At 44.9% G+C, this 12,540-nt stretch overlaps 1 non-coding gene across 1 annotated transcript; it reads right to left on the bottom strand.

The window, feature by feature from the left end:
* Positions 1-11,696: 11,696 nt before the first annotated feature.
* TRNAN-GUU (transfer RNA asparagine (anticodon GUU)) lies at positions 11,697-11,770 on the bottom strand. The gene has a single exon. It is a non-coding gene; the product is annotated as a tRNA-Asn (tRNA).
* Between the last annotated feature and the right edge of the window lie 770 nt (positions 11,771-12,540).

Below are 12,540 nucleotides of genomic sequence, written 5' to 3'. Positions count from 1 at the left end.
CAGGTGTGTGCTGTGATAGAAGATTAGAAAGCTACAGCATGTGTATGTGTGATTCTCTCTCTCACTCTGCTTCCTCCTCCTCTCCCTCCTCAGATTATGAGCAGCAGCTGTAGTCTGATCTCTCAGTGTTCGGACTTTTGTGTATAAATTTTAGAAGTAAATTCTAAGTGAATGATCATTGTAGGAAACTGGTGGAGGAGAAGGGAGGTCTTCATAACTATATGATTCTAGAGTACAAAAATGTCATGGCTAATGATGAGCGAGTGTAGGGGCTGGTCAAGCCCTGTAATGTAGATGCTGGTTATGCTGTATATTCCATGTCTGTAATATGAAATAATATGGGACATTGGGGGAAATAAGTATTTGGTCCCTTGTTGATTTTGTCAGTTTGCCCACTGACACTGCATGAACAGTCTATAGTTTTAAGGGTAGGGTAATTTTAACAGTGAGAGATATCCAAAATAAAATCCAGAAAATCACATTGTATAAATTCTATGCATTTATTTGCATTTTGCAGAGATAAATAAGTATTTAATCCCTCTGGCAAACAAGACTTAATACTTGGTGGCAAAACCTGCATTTTGAGATAGGAAGTTAATTAAAGTTCTGCCTAACAGGAGATGGGCCTGGCTGCCAGGGTCGGTTCTGAAAACCTGAGGCCAATCCCAAAAGGTCTGTAGGTTAAGGCTCATCTCGGCGGGCCTGGTGAAGCCACCATGGCTTGATTTGAACGCGAAGTTGGATCTAGGCATACGGGATGATCCTGGGGTGCCGTTGATACTCTGAGGGCATTGATGAAGAAAGGAGAGGCTGCTGCTCATACGGTAGCCTGGAAACGACGAAGCTGCCTTTGCACCCAAAGTGAGAGCTGTAGATGGAAGGAGGGCTGCCACTGCGTTCATACGGTAGTCCTAAAGGGAAGGAAAACCTGAGTCAGACAGAAAGGACAGTAAACAACTTGTCTGCTATGCAACTCATAAAGATTATTTTGTTAGAAAGACCCTGATGTGATGTGAACTCTGTCGGGCAACACCTGCAAGTGTGGACGTAGAGCTAGACGGTGTCCTACAGAGCAAGTAAGTGCCATGCACCCTACACAGTGATGAACATGCAACCAGGGGACCATTAACGAGGGACTGTGGTGGCCTAGCGCCCCCTTCCTTCACGAGCGTGCTCTTGACTGCTCAATATTCGATTGAGTGTCAGGGTGCTGGAGAATCTTGTTACTCAGCCTCGTATCGCGGGTGCTTGAGCGCCATGTCTGAATCCCCACCTCGCATGTTTCGCAACTGTTAGCCAATAAACATGCGAGGATTGCCTGCCATACATGGTAATGTCGTAGCCATGTTGGTTACTTGCATTACTGTGATTGACTGGAAATTCAAGACTGTATTGAATCAAGTGCAGTACACATAATTCGATACTATTTTTTACACTTTTTTTTTTAACTCTGTAAGGCTTAGGGATATTAGTTTAGGATTTGTATTAGGCCCGTTTCACACGTCAGTGAAAAACAGACGTTTTTCACTGGCGTGTAAAACACGCACATGTCCCTGCGTGTGCCGTGAATCTCGGCACACGGGGGTTGTCTAAGTGCAATCCGGGCTCCGTTCTCCGTGATTGCACTTAGAAATCAACTCACCTGCGCCCGCTCCCGCTGTCCATGGTGCTGATCGCTCCCGCGGTGCAGCATCCGGCCGGCGGTGACCCCCGCAGCAGCTGCTTCCAGGTCGGCAGTAATCAGCCGGCTTAGAAGCAGCAGGGAGAACGGGCTGCAGAGGACATCGCTGGACGCCGGGTGAGTAAAAATGTTTTTTATTTTAAAAGCACGTTTTTTTCTGGCACGTGTTTCACGGACCACACCACTGCGTGGTCTGTGGGACATCAGTGATGCCAGAAAAAAATGGACATGTCTCCGTGCGGCAAACACGCACACGCGGGTACGCCGCACGGAGACACGTGCAGTGAAAAATCACTGACGTGTGAGCAGACCCATTCATTATAATGGGTCTGCGTATGTCAGTGATTCTGGTACGTTTAAAAAAAAGCACAAACGTACCAGAATCACTGACGTGTGAAAGGGGCCTTAGGTAAAGGACTAAGTTTAGTCTTAGGACTAGTGATTGAGTTAGGGTTATGCTTAAGGTTACATTTTGGACTAGGATTAGTGATAGCACTGAAGTAATACAATTGTTAAATAAAATAATAATGTAATAAAAAAAACAAAAAACCTATAACCATATTTTGAAAAATAAAAGTATAAAACAACTAGGTCAAAGTACAAACAATAATTAGCAAAGATGGTCAAATCTTTTGAAATTTGTATTTGCAGAACATCAAAATTATTTGCTGGCAATCCAATTTCATTGAAAAGATGTCTTCTAAATTTCAGTGATCTCATCATGCAAATCGATGGTAACACAGTATTACACAATAGCCCATTTAATAATACAGTGCACTGACCTGTTTTTTAAAATGATAAAAAAAAGTCCAGAAATGATCTTAGTCATATGTGAGTCTAAAGCTGGTGTCACACTAAACGACAGCGACAACGACGTCGCTGTTACGTCACCATTTTCGGTGACGTAACAGCGACCTTGTAAGTCGCTGTTATGATCGCTGCTTAGCTGTCAAACACAGCAGAAGCAGCGATCATAAGGTCGCTGTGCTACATGTTCAGAGAGCAGGGAGCCGCGCTTAGCGCTGGCTCCTTGCTCTCCTGCAGCACACATCGGGTTAATTAACCCGATGTGTGCTGCAGCTACATGTCACAGTTCAGAGAGCAGGGAGCCGCGCTTAGCGCTGGCTCCTTGCTCTCCTGCAGCACACATCGGGTTAATTAACCCGATGTGTGCTGCAGCTACATGTCACAGTTCAGAGAGCAGGGAGCCGCGCTGAGCGCTGGCTTCTTGCTCTCCTGCAGCACACATCGGGTTAATTACCCGATGCATACTGCAAACACATGTCACAGTGCAGGAGCCGGCACTGGCAGCAAGAGCGGCGGAGGCTGGTAACCAGCGTAAACATCGGGTAACTAGGGAAAGGTCTTCCCTTGGTTACCCGATGTTTACGCTGGTTACAGCTTACCGCAGCTGCCAGTGCCGGCTCCTGATCGCTTCATTTCGTCGCTCTCTCGCTGTCACACACAGCGATGTGTGTGTCACAGCGGGAGAGTGACGACCAAAAAATGAAGCTGGACATTCAGCAACGACCGGCGACCTCACAGCAGGGGCCAGGTCGTTGCTGGATGTCACACACAGCGACAGCGACGGGACGTCGCTGCAACGTCACAGAAAATGGTGACGTAGCAGCGACGTCGTTGTCGTCGTCGTTATGTGTGACACCAGCTTAAGTTTTGAGACCGTTCTGTGAGATAATTAACTCAAACTGACAGTGTCGCTGTCAGAGATAACATCATCCTGCTGTGACTGAGATAAGTAATGTGTCATTTATTTCAGGACATCCTCCTGTTCCCCCACAATAATATATTTGCCAGAAGCAAGCAAGACCAATTGTAGCTACAGTTTGGTAGCGCTACTGCCCAGATGACATCTGGAGCCTGCAGTGCATCTGCTAGTGTTAAAAGTTCCCACATTCTTAAAGGGAACCTGTCAGGTGCAATATGCACCCGGAACCACGAGCAGTTCTGGGTGATATTTCCAATCCCTGCATTTAGTAGCATAGATAAAGAGATCTTTATAGAAAGTATTTCTAAAGATCCTTTATGATATGCTAATGAGTGCAGAGACTAGTGGCAATGGTGTTAGTTTCCCCGACTACTCTGCCCTCTTAGCATGTTAGCATTCCCCCAGTGGGGTACTGACATGCTATTCAATGCTTAGCTTCATCGGCAGTGACGCGCATTCCTGTGTCCATTGTCACCGCCTCAAACGCCGGGTTTAGGGCAGTGCACATGATCAGCAATCCTCAGCACATCCGGCATGCGCACTAGACCTCTCTGAAGCAGAGACGCGTACACCCAACTTCATAATACCAAGGAACGAGGAACGAAAGTGCTGGGACTTCTGATCATGCGCACTGACCCTAAACCTGGAGTCTGATGCGGTGACAATGGACACAGGTATGTGCATCACCGCCAATGATGCTGGGCAATGGGCATTGAATAGCATGTTAGGACGCCCCTGTGGGCATGCTAACATGCTAAGAGGGTGGACTAGTCGTGAAAACTAACACCCTTGCAACCAGTCACTGGCCTCATTAGCATATCATAAAGGGTCTTTCAAGATACTTTTTCTACAGATCTCTTTATCTATGCTAGTGTATACAGGGACAGTTAGGCAGGGATTAGCAATATACACCCAGAACTGCTCGTGGTTGGTTCACTTTAACCGTGGTATATATTTGTTCTATAACACTACCCTGTTTGCCATTGTTTCCATACATTTTGAGCAACACTTTTATCAAATTTTCAACCCTATTTATGGAACCTTTCCCAAAAGGAAGTAATAAGAAATGCTAGGGAGTTACATGAACCAAATGTGGCAGAAGTCTGCAGTCTGGGGGCGTCAAATACAGTTGTCACGTTGGACGAGTAAAACAGTTGTGCAAAAATAGTCACAAACAGTTAAACGTTTATTCTTTTTTTTCCTATTTGTTTCCCCACAAAATATAACCCGTTTCTCAAAATTACCAAAATAAGAAATGCTGCGTTAGTACATGAACCAGAAAACATCATCTGTGACAGAGCGCTGTAGTAGCGAGACGTGTATACAGTCATGGCCGAAAGTGTTGGCAATTTGGCACCATTGAAATTGTTCCAGAAAATGATGTATCTCTCTGAGAAAAATTATTGCAATTACACGTTTTGTTATACATATGTCTATTTCTTTTGTGAGTATTAACATAAAAATAACAGAGAAGTAAAAGACAAATTGGACATAATTTCATACAAAACCGCCAAAATGGGCAAAATTGTTGTCCCCCTCAACTTAACATTTGGTTGTACACACCCTGGAATAAATAGCTGCAATTGATCGCCTCCTATAACCGTCCACAAGCTTCTTACTCCTCTCACTTCTAATTTGGACTCTTCTTTATAAACTGCTCCAGGTCTCTCAGATCTGAAGGCATCTTCTCTTCTCCCAACAACAACTTTAAGATCTCTCCGCAGGTGTCAATGGAGTTTAGATCCGGACTCATTGCTGCCACTTCAGAACTCTCCAGCACTTTGTTGCCATCCATTTCTGGGGACTTCTTGAAGTATGTTTGGGGTCATTGTCCTGCTGGAAGACCCATGACGTAGGACACAAACTAATCTTTCTGACACTGGGCACTACATTGTGATCCAAAATCCTTTGGTGATCTTCAGATTTCATGCTTTGCACACAGTCAAGGCACCCAGTGCCAGAGGTAGCAAAACAACCTGGAAATATCTCTCACCTCCACCATATGTGACTGTAGGTGCTGTGCTCTTTTCTTATAGGCTTCATTCCATTTTCGGTAAACAGTAGAATGATGCGCTTTACCAAAAAGTTCTATCTTGGTCTCATCTGTCAATAAGACGCTTTACCAGAAGGATTTTGGTATACTGACATACATTTTGGAAAACTGTAGTCTAGCTTTTTTTATGTCTCTGTGTCAGCAGTGGGGTCCTCCTAGGTCTTCTGCTATAGCGTTTCATGTCATTAAAATGTGGATGGTCACCAATCACTAGGACGTGCACCGGCCATTGCTGTGAATGACTTCAGCACTTCTGCGGCCACAGGATATCACTAGTCTCTCACACTGCTCTGGTGGGATTTTGTTCCACTCTTCTTTCAGTCTCTTCCACAGTTATTTGTCTGTTGTGGGCTTTTTGGCCATAAATTTGTCACCAAGGATTTTCCAGACGTTTTCTATCAGGCTTAGATCAGGAGTCTGGGCTGTGGCCATTTCATTGCTTCAATGTTTTCTTTTCATGGAACAGCTTTGCCCATTTTGCTCTGTGACAGGGGGCATTGTCCTGCTTGAAAATTACTGCCTGAATGATGAGCGCAAGTAAGGAACCACGTGTTGTTGATGAAAGTTCTGATCCTCACCTGCATTCACTCTGCCATGTAGCAGTATGAGAGGTCCAACTCCTGCTGCAGAAAACATTCCCCAAACCATGACACTTCCTCCACCGCCTTTCACTGACTTCTTAACATAGTGGGTTCAGTCTTTCCCCAGTTTGACGATGAACATAATGTTTCCCATCAGACCCAAACAAATTTAACTTGCTTTCATCACTAAAATTAACTATGGGCCACTTCTCCTCTGTCCACACAACATGCTGCTCACCAAAGCTGAGTCTAGCCTTTTGATTCTTTCTGCTAATGAGAGATTTGGTCACTGTAGAGTGGGCTTTCAGTCCAAATGCTCTTAAACATCATGAGACTGTATGATGAGACAGATCCTTACCCTGTTCAATGCTGAACTGCTGAGTAATTCCAGCTGCAGTGTTGCAACAATTACCCATGGAGATTCTCTACATTATCATGTCCTCTCTTGCATTTGTCTTTCGAGGGTTTCCAGCCTTCTTGGAGGACGTGAGTTTGTGATGTTTTAAAGATGCAATATTCTCGAAATCACAGACTTGGAACGACCAACTTCTTTTGCTATGGCTGATAGGGTCACCCCTTTGACCTTCATGTAGACAACCTGCTGCTGGAGGGTTTCAGTCACTTTGGAACGGCACACTATTTTTGCAAAGTCAGTGTTAGGCCGTCAATTACATAGGGTTTGTCAGATAATTAAGGAAATTAGCACCAGGTGCCAGATTAACATCAATAACTTGCAGGTATCTGAAAGTGTTCTCTAATTTTGATCCGTGTTCTTTTTCATTTATCCCCTTTACATTTTTATTATTTGCTTTACAATAAATTCAATTTATGAAATAAGCTTAAAATACTGTGAGTTTCCTCATGTTAGGATATAATCACATAGGACAACACAATGACCGCAGCATTTAGGAAATTGTGTGTTGTTCTCTAATTTTGATCTCCAGTGTATACTACATTTCTAATAGGAGATGTTTGCTAATATTATTATACCTACTATATATTGGGGTAGGGGATGGGAATAACCCAGTAATAGTGAGGAGCACACAGATGCCATGTCTCCGTTGGTCCTTATTCATGAGGAGGCATCCACCTCTTCATGAATCCGAAGCATCTGACTCCAGCACGGCTCCTCGTCAGGACTGGCATGAACTATGTCCGTATTGATGAATCGGGCAGTACGTTTTTTTTTCTGTCCCTTTCTGAGTAAAACATACCTGAAATCCTGCAGCTAGATGCTGGTCCGTGATCTCTGCGGAAGCCATGTATTTGGTTATTTTTAAGAAGCGAAACGTACGTTAGGTCTCCTTTCTTCTTTTGCTCTGGATAAGCTTTGTCCTCTGACTACCCAACACTGTGAGTATATGGGTAATGTATATCTGATCATGGTCAACTATTTTTTGTACACCACAACATATTTATACCTAATTGGTTAGCATGCACGAGGGTCTCTGCATTTACTTGGTCATATTTGATTAATCATAGATGGTTATTTGGTCATATTGTCCCTTTGCTTGAACCTCCATGATGCTAGTTAAGGTTTGCTGCTGTAATATTTTGGTGTACCTACAATAATTTTTTTGACCTTTGATCAGATTGTCCCCCTCTTACTCTCTACGTGGGGTATTTAGTCATTACCATCTGACTGTATTTCTGGTCCGTTTATATTATTTGCGTCCTTTGCTTTATCTATGTATTGCTATGTACGGATCACTTACTGTTAAATATGGACATTGGTTGTTCTACGGTTGTGGATTCTCATTTTAATATTGTTATTAATAAACATTTGTAATTTTGTATTGAACATTGGTAATTGATGTGAATCTTTTTACTCCATTTTCTCCTGCATTTCATTAATTGTTCCGGAGTTATGCTCTGTATATATCATCTTAATTATTTTGCATGGCATTTTCCATAGCCATGCTTGTTTATAATTTTGTTTTGATGACACATTATCATGTCTGGCAGAGCCATGACACTTTTCAACAGTCTCATTATTTTTATGCAGCTGTACTGTCGAGGATGTATCATGTAAGGTCGGTACATGTCTCACTATCTGTGAGTTATTTTCTATACTACATTAACTATTTGCAGTGTATTTCAACTAACTTTATGCTTTTAAGAGACATTTTATTTTTCTGTCTTTTTCATCTAGATGTGTTTATGCTCAATAATCTATTTTAGGAGTTTAGTCCTTGTTTTTGTTGCCACAATTTTCTGGATTTGAGGACTTTTTAAATTTATAACTAAGTCATTTTTGACAAGTTTTACGTCCTATAAAATTACACAATATGCCGTCCGCACCAGGAGGTGTAGATCTACAAGGCCGAATGGTGTCCGGTCTGTGCTGTGTATACAATATGGGAGACTTTGTGTGTATATATACCATGTTTTTCCAAAAATAAGACCTCCCCCAAAAATAAGCCCTAGCAGGGATTTTCAGCATTTTCGGAGAAAGGCTGAAATATAAGCCCTCCCCCGAAAATAAGCCCTAGTCACGGATCAATAATGAAATGTCCGTGCAGCTAAAAAAGTTACAGATACTGCAGGACACTTCATTATATACAGCGGCACCCGGCAATCACACTCACCAGACGCCGAGCAGCAGGACCTGCAGTGATCGCTCACCCGCACTCATCAGCTCTCTCACACACACACACACACACACACACCAGATCTCACACACAAACATCGGATCGCACACACAGTCAGATCGCACACATAATCAGATCGCACACACAAACATCGGATCACACGCAAACATCAAATCACACACACACACACACACAAATATCGGATCGCACACACATTGGATCGCATACACACTCACCTCATCCAGCGACACCGATCTCTTCTCGCCGGGAGAATCCTGAGAGGCAGTGCAGTGCAGCGCGACGAACAGGACCTACGGCCGCACACGTGACTTGCTTCATTCCCTACTGCCGTAAGTACTGGATGTGATGTGATATGATGTGATGTGATGTGTGTGTGTGTGTGTGTGTGTCTGCAATCGGCTGTGTTTTTTGCGATCAGCTGTGTGTGTCTGCGTTCGGATGTGTGTATCTGTGATCGGCTGTGTGTGCCTGTGATCTGCTGTGTGTGTGTGTGTGTGATCTGCTGTGTGTGTGTGTGTGTGATCTGCTGTGTGTGTGTGTCTGTGTGTGATCTGCTGTGTGTGTCTGGGATCTTCTGTGTGTGTCAGCGTGTCAGCCAGCAGCAGGGTAGGACGGCGTGCAGCACCGACCGGAGATCACTGGAGGACCTGGGAACCACGCAGACGTCCTGGACTGGTGAGTATGAGTCTCCTGGGAAGTGGGGGGGGTTCTGCTTTTTTGGGGGGTAAACTTACCCCCAACCGTGTTTCTCCAACAATAAGACCTCCTCCAAAAATAAGCCCTAGTGCTTTTTTGGGGGGCAAAAAAAATATAAGACAGTGTCTTATTTTTGGAAAAACACGGTATATATATACACATATATACATCTATATATATAATTGCCTTATTCTGTCTGTCTGTCTGCTCAGCTCCTCCACGCCCCCACACGGCCACGCCCCCCACACGACACCCTCCGCACGCATCGCCCGCTCGGCCTCGCTCCTTTCCCCGAACCCAAACGGAGCCCCAACTTCCAGGTGACTGCTGCACTCCCAGGAGCCCACACCGTCAACTCAGTCGAGACATAACCTTGCTATGCTGGGATTGTGCTGGAGCCGGTGTAAGCAGGTAACCATGATACACATTGGGTAACTATGGGAAGCGCTTCCCATAGTTACCCGATGTGTATCATGGTTACTAGTTTACCCCGGCTCCCGGCATACATGTGCAGGGAGCCAGCGTACGCTGGTAACCATGGTACACAATCGGGTAACTATGGTTACCAGCCCGCTCAGCCACACCCCCCGCACACTGTGCCCACTCGGCCACGCCCCCGCACACTGTGCCCGCTCGGCCACGCCCCCCGCACACTATGCCCGCTCGGCCACGCCCCCGCACACTATGCCCGCTCGGCCACGCCCCCCGCACACTTTGCCTCCTCCCAGGACTACTCCACCTATTAGACACATCCCCCCAGGACTACTCCACCTCTTACACATCCCCCAGGACTACTCCACCTATTAGACACCTCCCCCCAGGACTACTCCACCTATTAGACACATCCCCCAGGACTACTCCACCTATTAGACACCTCCCCCCAGGACTACTCCTCCTATTAGACTCCTCCTAGGACTACTCCTACTATTTGACTCCTCCTTCTCCAGGACTACTCTATTAGACTCCTCCCCCAGGACTACTTCTCCTATTAGACTCCTCTCCCCCTCAGGACTACTCCTCTTATTAGACTCCTCCCCCTCAGGACTACTCCTCCTATTAGACTCCTCCCCCAGGACTACTCCTCCTATTATACTCCTCTCCTCCTATTATACTCCTATCTCCCCATGACTACTCTTCTTATTATACTCCTCTCCCCCCAGGACTACGCCTCCGATTATCCTCCTCTCAATACAGGACTACTCCTCCTATTAGACTCCTCTCCCCCCAGGACTACTCCTCCTATTATACTCCTCTACCCTCAGGACTACTCCTCCTATTACCCTCCTCTCTCCCCAGGACTACTCCTCCTATTATACTCCTCTCTCCCCAGGACTACTCCTTCTATTATCCTCCTCTCTTCCTAGGACTCTTCCTCCAATTATACTCCCCTCCCCCAGGACTACTACTCCTATTATCCCCCTCTCTCCCCACTACTCTTCCTCCTATTATACTCCCCTCCCCCTATACTCCACTCCACCTATTAGACACCTCCCCCCAGGACTACTCCTATTAGACTCCTCCCCCAAGGACTACTCCTACTATTAGATTCCTCCTCCTCAAGGACTACTCCTATTAGACGCCTCCCTCCAGGACTACTTCTCCTATTAGACTCCTCTCCTACCAGGACTACTCCTCCTATTAGACTCCTCCCCCTCAGGACTACTCCTCTTATTAGACTCCTCCCCCCAGGACTACTCTTCCTATTAGACTCCTCCTCCCCCAGGACTACTCCCCCTATTAGACCCCTCCCCCTCCAGGACTACTCCTCCTATTAGACTCCTCCCCCCAGGACTACTTCTCCTATTAGACTCCTCCACCCAGGACTACTCCTACTATTAGACTCCTCTCCCCCCCAGGACTACTCCTCCTATTATCCTCCTCTCCCCCCAGGACTACTCCTCCTATTATACACCTCTCCCCCCAGGACTACTCCTCCTATTAATCTCCTCTCTACCCAGGACTACTCCTCCTATTATATTCCTCACCTCCAGGATTACTCCTCCAACACACACACACTGCACAAAACACACACAGCACCACCCACACACAACGCTGCAGACACACATCCCTCCACAAACAACGCAACACACAAACAACACCACTCTCACATCCCCCCACACCCAGACAACACCCAGAACACTTACAGCGCCCTACACAAACACTTGGCAACTACACACAACAACAGCTATATATATATATATAACAAAAATCATACATTAACTACACAATAAATTCTAGAATACCCGATGCGTAGAATCGGGCCACCTTCTAGTATATATATATAAAATGCAATTTTATGTTTAAAAACAAAAAACAAATTAACCAATTTAGTGTCAAAAGGTTCTTCCGTCCCTGGGTGGGCTTGAACCACCAACCTTTCGGTTAACAGCCGAACGCGCTAACCGATTGCGCCACAGAGACAACTGAAAACCTGAGCAGTATACTGCAGAAAGGTACAGTACAAAGACAAGCATGCCGGAAGAAGGTTTTTTTTTTTTTTTTTATAATTTCATTTTTTTTGCTTTATTACATTCTCTGATCTTACTCACTTTATTGTTTATATTTGGTTTAAATTTTGCTGTTATAAAAAATTAAAAAATAAAAATGTCTAGCAGAGGATGGTTTCGATCCATCGACCTCTGGGTTATGGGCCCAGCACGCTTCCGCTGCGCCACTCTGCTGCTTGCTGTTGATAGACCTCAGCTAGTGATATCAGTATCAGACCGTATGGTATGAAGCGACAGATATGAGCTCGGCGCTGTTTACTCTAACAACATTACTGTTCACAATGAATGGAAAATATCATCTAAATGTTGGGTAATGCATCAATATATTCAATAACTAGTAAGTTATAGAAAAAAATAAAATATGTAATATTTTATATGGTATACAAACAGTTAACTGAGATAGACCGAGATGTAATTATACAGAGAATGAGCAGGTGGACATATCCAGGGGCAATTTTCTTTATTAAAACCACATATTTTGAGCTGAAAATTATTTTTGCAGTTGGAATTCATTAAAACACATCAGTGGCCACAGGACTTCATTAGTCTCTCTCACTGCTCTGGTGTGATTTTGGTCCACACTTCTTCTAGTTTCTTCGACTGTTGTGGCGCAGGCCACTTTGGTTGGAAGAAACTGAAGGCACTACTTAAAGCAAGATTCTACTGGGTGGACATGAGATCTGC

This window comes from Anomaloglossus baeobatrachus, chromosome 4 (assembly GCF_048569485.1).
Source record: "Anomaloglossus baeobatrachus isolate aAnoBae1 chromosome 4, aAnoBae1.hap1, whole genome shotgun sequence".
Lineage (NCBI taxonomy): Eukaryota > Metazoa > Chordata > Amphibia > Anura > Aromobatidae > Anomaloglossus > Anomaloglossus baeobatrachus.
Note: the sequence above shows the minus strand (reverse complement) of the source record. Positions and strands in the feature narration are given on the sequence as shown.